The sequence below is a fragment of the Fundulus heteroclitus genome, unplaced genomic scaffold (genome assembly GCF_011125445.2).
Source record: "Fundulus heteroclitus isolate FHET01 unplaced genomic scaffold, MU-UCD_Fhet_4.1 scaffold_97, whole genome shotgun sequence".
Taxonomy (NCBI): domain Eukaryota; kingdom Metazoa; phylum Chordata; class Actinopteri; order Cyprinodontiformes; family Fundulidae; genus Fundulus; species Fundulus heteroclitus.
Window position 1 is genome coordinate 837,202 of NW_023397439.1, and position 7,110 is coordinate 844,311.

The window sequence follows — 7,110 nt, forward strand, 5'->3', positions numbered from 1 at the left end:
GAGGCTTTGAAGCCATGCATATTATATTGATGAGGTGAGCTCACAGAGATTAACTCCAGAAATTTCACTCCTTTCCTTTATTTTGCATCATTAAGGTCAAACCCTTTAAAGCCTGACAATTTGCCAGCATTTCCAGCTGCTTGATCAGCAGACATGTTACAGAGTGAAAAGTGGGAATCGCTAATAAATGACATCTTTCCTTTTCTAATGTTTCACAAGATTTAAGAGCAAGACGCCCCTCGGTTTCTATAGAGGAAGGTCGAGGTAAAAGACATTTCTGTTTTCATGTCTATTGACTACCTGAGCACAACACTTCCTCTAACAATAGAAAGGTTATTTAGAGAGTAAACTTGCTGACACACGTTAAACAGTTTACATTGTTGTGAAAAAGTAATTGCCCCAAACAAATGTTTTTTTTTTGTCCTACTGAAATGTTTCGGATCAACAGAAAATTCTAATTTAATTTATCAGACAAAGATAACCAAAGTAAGTTATTGCCATCTATCAGTCGGGAAAGGGTTGCAAAGCCATTTCTAAGGCTTTGGAAGTGCAGCAAACCACAGTTAGAGCCGTGATTTATAGACAGAGAAATTGTGGAACAGTGCAGAACCTTCTCAGGAGGGGCCGGCCAACCAAAATTACACAAAGAGGGCACTGAGGACCCATCCAGAGGGAACAACAGTTAAGAAATGTGTTCCTTACTCAACAGTAACAAAGAGACGGGGCAAAAATGGCCACCGTGAGAGCACTCCATATAAGAACTCCTGTATGTTTTGGACTATAAGGCGCATTTCAAATCCTAAAATTTTCTTAAAAATGTATGGTGCGCCTTATAATCCGGCGCGCTTTATATATGATTGGCGTACATGTGCTTACTGACCGATTTTATGTGGTACAATGCGCTCAAAAATCTGTTAAAATGTGAAAGTACGGCTTTGGTTAGCAACGAATACGCTCAGATCAATGGATATTCGGAGCAATTAGGTACACTATGTCACTACCTGCTTGACCCTCTGAGCTGTCTACAAGACTGCCTGACTAAAGCTTTTGCCGGGGGTAGGTCATCCAATATGTAATATATCTTATAATCTTGTGCATCTTGTATGTGGACAAAGACACACATAGACATTGTTGTGAAAATTTTATTGATGTATGTAACTCTGATCATATCTTGTCTGGATGCACCTGCATATTTCCCGTGTGAAAGAAGCTCTAATGCTCACAGATTCACTATTGTGTTTCCACATCCAAGGACACAGAGAGGAGTTGAGTTAGATAGGAACTGGATCGTACCAGTGGCTGCACTCCTCTGACGATAACTCCCACTTTCTTTGTTAAACCAGAATGTATAAAAGTTAGTGTGTTCTTTTTCTCATTGCTCTGTTTCCTGACTGCGTTGGGGGACAGAGACATTCAAACGCTCATGCCTTTGAATTAAAATAACTTACAAACGATGCATCATTTGTTTTCATGAGTGGTGTGCTCACTTAATTGATAATTATTAATATCCATAACAATTTGGCGTTGTCGGCAGGATCCGACATGCCAGGAGGACTGCATGGTGAGGGATAAGGATGCTTGGCCAGCCTGAAGACCTATCTTCAGTCCACCTACATTGAAAAAAGGGGAGTCCTGGAACCTGCCTGCAGCTCCTGGCTGATCGGATCCGAATCAAAGAAAATTCTGTTATGATTTCTGAGTGAGACACTACTCTAAACCATTTTATTGTACATTAACCATCATCTCCTAATACTTGTTTAATTTAATTTTGCAGAGTTGGTGGAGTGGGAACATCAGCGCGAGGGCCTGACCCTGTCTGGAGAACAGGGCTGGTCTATTGGCAACAATAGGACCCGGTCTATTGGTAACAATAGGACCAAGCAAGACAAAGGGTTTTGCGGGTGGTCTTAGCATTTCTACACCTCATAAAGGAGAAAGCCAGGACGGGCAGACGTGCCGCCTGTGGTAAAAAATGGGTTCCGGAACCTCAAAGGCCTCGGGGGTGTCTCCCCCTCCTCCAGACTCTCCAATACATAAAATTATGGGGGGAAAAGTGGAGATGATTGTGTTGAATGTGCTTTCATTTGGTAAGATAAGTTATAATAAGTTATTGTAAGTTTATAAGTATAATAGGTTTATAAGTCAGTTTATAAGTTTATAAGTTATAAATAAGGTTAAACAGTTGATGGAGAGAGACTAGGTAAAAAGTAAAAATAATATATATCTATATATATATTAAAAAGAACAGGGATTTAGATCTGCGGAAAAAATGAATAAAGTGCTGCAATGAATGCTAAAACTAAATTCTGAACTGAAACAGAGGGCAGGGGAAAATATTTTTCTGGTGACATGGTAACAGACAATACTGGTTGTGCTGCTAATGACCCCTTGTTTAAAATTACATATAGACATGTGGTGCGTCACCCTCCTTTCCATATGCTCCATTGCAGGTGGAGCTGCAGGCCCTCCAGGTGGCTGACCCGGATCTGGACTCCTGTCCCCCTCCGAGAAGACATCAACCTGTTCAACAGTATGCGGACCGAGGCAAGGCTGGGGAGCGAGGCGAGCTCAGCAAGCAAGGCGGCTCTGACGAAGCAGCGGGGGGAAAACTACGGGAGGATCCCTCCCTCATCAGACCCAGTCACTCCCAAGGCAGAGCAGACACAAGAGTCATCTCAAAGCCAGAACTGGACTTTATTCGCACCTCTCTGTTTTTCACATGCCAGAGAAATGGGAAACAGCGAGTAAACCAAGGACAGATTTACCAATTCCCCATGCAGGAGGTGACAGGAGCAAATGAACCCCATGTTTAGACCAAGGACTGCAGCTAACATCCAGCCCAGCGCTGCCCTCCTCTCTAATCCCAGAGAGGAAGGAGAAAGGTTGCTGCAGAAAGTGAACTTTGTCTGGAGACTGGAGTCAAGTTTTGCATCTGGCTGATTCAAAGAAACGTGCTCTGCTCAGCAGTAATGTCATCAGTGGAGGAAAGAAAAAGAAGAGACACTGATCTGCACAAGGTTGCCCTAATCCTGTTTTCTGATGGATCTCAACCAGGAAGATCTAACCATCGTGGATGTGGCCATGCACACAAGGGCAGAGGCTGTGGTTGTGGACAGTGGTCTCGTTCTGATGCATGTCGCAACTGTGGACAATTGGGACATTGGAAGAACGACTGCCCGCAGGGACCGCAGCAGCCTGGTGCCGGTAACTGACAGGTGGGGGATCGGACCCTGGATCCGGAGGCCAACCTCGTTGAGAAGGGACTTGCCAAGGGGCGTGAGGCTTCACACACACACACACCGCTACACCTGTGTTTGAATGTTGAAATGGTACCTGCTTCAACTGATCCACATAGTTTGCTCACAGAGGCCATCACACACTTATATTGTGCCACAGCTGTTACAACAGGCACGCATCTCCACACAGAGACCCCTGCCTTTTAAAAAAAATGCCTTTAAAAATGTTTTCTATACTGGTAATAGGTGAAAAAATTTATTTTGTTGTTGAATCGGGTGCAACTCACTCTTATCTGCTAAATGTATCAAGGAACAGTCAAAGCTCAGTGGCTGTTATGTTTATTCTGTCTCAGCTTTCAGTTAGGGAAAGTTTTTCTGTTTCTTTTAAAGTGTTTCACTCCGCAGGGAGTGAAGCTGAAGCATTTTTCTTTTGGTGTCTCCTCTGTGTCCTTTAAATCTTATGTATAGCTATGATGTGTAGATTGGACATTATCATTTCAACCTCTGACGGACTGACGGTTCACACTCAGGACTCTGACTTTACTGCAGTACTTTGGGCCCTAGATAAATCTTTGTATGCATACGAATGGAAGCTTCCAGCTGCTCCTGTGCCTTAACATCTTGTCTCAGCAGTAAATGCTGTGACACCTGACAGTGACATAATGATTCAGATGACTTACATAGTATTTCCCTTGTGTCTGATGGACTTGACTTTGACTTGTGGAAACTTTCTCATTTAATACATTGATGATTTATTAATCTGTACCAAATCAGCTAATCAATGCAGGACAGACATGTTGAAATAGCTTTAACATCTCTTTAAAAAAGGCGATAAAGTCTCAAAATCTAAATGCAGTTTGTGCAGGAGGAAGTCACATCTTTTGGCCATGTTCTTTCACATAAAAGCAAAAAGTAGTCACCTCAGCGGATCAAAGTGGCTCTAAAAATCCTAAAACAAATCACAAAGAAACAAATTATTTCATTTCAAGGGTATGACAGGTTACTGCAGAGCTCACATTTCAAACTACTCCAAGCTTGAATCTCCGTTGGCTGCTTTAATACACGGACGGGGACTAGCAGCTGCTGGTAAAATCATATGGACGTCTGAGGCAGAACTGGTTTTCTCTGCTCTGAAAGCACCTTGTCCTCTGCACCGGTGTTGGCTTTGCCAAACTCTGACAAACCATTTATTTAAATGATGGATAAAAAATCTGATTTCATGTCATCTGTTTTGTTGCAATCTCATGGTGACAAATTGCGAGCTGTGGCCTATTATTCCAGTAAACTTGACGCTGTTGCAGCTGGTTTTACCTGGTTGTTTGTGAGCTATTGCTGCAGCTGAGAAAGTAGTGTTAGCGTCACGTGACATTGTTGGCTACAACTCTCTAACAGTTTTTGTTCCACATTCACTTTCCATCATCCTCCTGGAACAAAAGACTTCTCATTTATCGGCAGCAAGGTGGCTTAAACTTTCCTAAATTTTATTGGACATGCCTAATATCACTGTAAAACGATGCAGTATTTTAAACACAGCCACACTTCTACCTACAGAGGAGGATGAGTAAAGTCATGACTGCGCAGCTGTCTTAAATGTCGTTTGTACCCCTCGTCCTGACTTACAATACATTCCTTTGTCTAACACCGACCTCGAATATATGTTGACGGCTCCTCCTCCCGTTCTGCTCCAGGTTTAAACTGAGATGGGTTTGCTGTGTGTTCTGACTCAGGTGTTTTACGCTCAGGTCCTTTACAGCACTCCTATTCTGCTCAAACAGCTCAACTCATCACCTTAAGTGAGGCTTGTAAGTTGGTGGAAGGAAAAACTGTGGTATGGACACATGAATTGGATCATGCGTCCAGAGAGGCGATGCTGGATATGGTTAAAAAATATTGGTACACAAATGGGTTTTCAGTGGTAGCTGAAAAATTACTGCAAAAAGTATTTGATCTGTGCTTCTTACAACCCGTCTAGGGTTCCTGCACAGCCACAAACTGCACATACGCCTCTACAATTTCCATTCCCACATCTGATAATGGATTTGATTAAGCTGACACCTGTTGAATGAAATAAATATTGTCTAGTAGTCGTGGACATGTTTTCCATGTATGTTGAAGCTTTTGCAATGAAACACGCAGACAGCAGTGCCGTCGCTAAAGCCTTATTAATGGAGATCTTTTCCATGCTGGGGGGTCCAGGAGTTAATTTCCAGTGATAATGGGACATATTTAGTAATCAAATCTCTGCAGGAAATCAGCAAACTTCTGAGTTTCTAATAATAATAATAATAATAATAATAATAATAATAATAATAATAATAATAATAATTGAACATTATTGATCTCACAGTGGATAAATTCACTTCTGCATCTTAACCCATCCCCTTGGGGAGCGGTGGGCTGCTGCTGTGCGGCGCCTGGGGAGCAGGCTGGGGTTGGGGGTCTTGCTCAGGGACCCGGAGTGCAGGCTGTGGGTATCGAACCGGGTACTTGCATCCTTCTCTGGGTGCAGACGCACTGCCCTAACCACTAGGCCACCACTCCACCTTAATTAAAAACATATTGTGCTTATCATCCAAATCAGGAGTAGCTGTAGAAAAGGAAAAGTTCAAAAAAAAAAAAAAAAAAAAAAAAGCAACCTCTGGTTCTCTTGTACATGCAGATGAGAAATAGATCCAGAGCTAATCTAAGTCCTTTGAAATTCTTTTTGCGAGCACAGGGGAGGAGGACCCAATACTAACTTATCCACAATAATAACTGCTCATTTTAAATATTCAATGTTAGAATATTGTAAGGTTCTGTCACGGTTTTTTTTCTCTTTCCCATCAGGCCGTGAGAGCTGCATTAACCCCAGTGGCTGATAAAATCCTGCACCAATTCCAGCCAGGACAGTGGGTGCTGATCCGAGACACCAGAAGGAGCCACTGGAGAGACAAGCGTTGGACTGGTCCGTTCCAGATCCTGCTGGTGACCCACAATGCCATGAAGGTCCAAGGAAGGAACACCTGGATCCATGCCACACAGTGCAAAGTGTTCCAAGGAACACCACCTGAGCAGCATCCAGATCCGAACCCTCTGCCTACAAAGGGTTCCAACGACCGCCCACCTGTACCAGGCCGGTAACAGGGCAGCGTGAAGCGCAGAGCCACTCTGGAGAGGCAGCAGGATTTTTATTTAGTTTTTCGTTTCTGTTTTAAAAAAAAAAAAAAAAAGTACTGAGTACCAGAAGAAAGGACAATCCACTCCACAGCCAAGATCAACATGCAGCGGTACGGAAGACTGAAGTTTTTAGAACTGGTGATTGGCGTCACACTCATTTTTATCACTCCTGTGCTCACTGAAGAAAAGGTACAACACAAACAATTTGTGACTAAACTAAGTAATCACACCAATCATACCCATCGGCTGACTCAAAGACAGACCCATCACTTCAGTGACTTTCATGATCATGCTCATAACATCTAGTGACAACTTATACATCAGACTGCACGGAAAACGAGAAATGACAGTTGTTATGCTTATCTTTGATTCTACATGCTCTTGACAACCAACCATTGTTGTTACCTGTTTCTGTTGACACTGCCTATATTCTAGCAACCTTTTTCCCTAGTCATCAATCTAACAGGTTGGTGGAGACCATTTTTAGTGGGTAAAAAAAATTACACCATAAGACCGAAAGGATACATAAGTTTTCTGATGTGACTAATTTAACTTGTGCCATAACAGAAACTCTTTACAGGTTTCGAGGTAGTAGACATCTGTTTAGTGCAGCAAGAATCCGCACCTGATTTTCAGGGAAGGACAGTAGATTGTAAAGTAATCATACCTGCTTCATGTGCAATGACCCATAGAAGTCACTCCTCCAAGTCATGTGTGG

The 7,110-nt window shown here is 42.7% G+C and overlaps 1 long non-coding RNA gene across 1 annotated transcript; it reads left to right on the plus strand.

The window, feature by feature from the left end:
* The first annotated feature begins 1,406 nt into the window (after positions 1-1,406).
* Positions 1,407-3,449, plus strand: LOC118562545. Its single transcript, XR_004930656.1, has 2 exons — positions 1,407-2,087; positions 2,451-3,449. It is a non-coding gene; the product is annotated as an uncharacterized LOC118562545 (long non-coding RNA).
* The last annotated feature ends 3,661 nt before the right edge of the window (positions 3,450-7,110 follow it).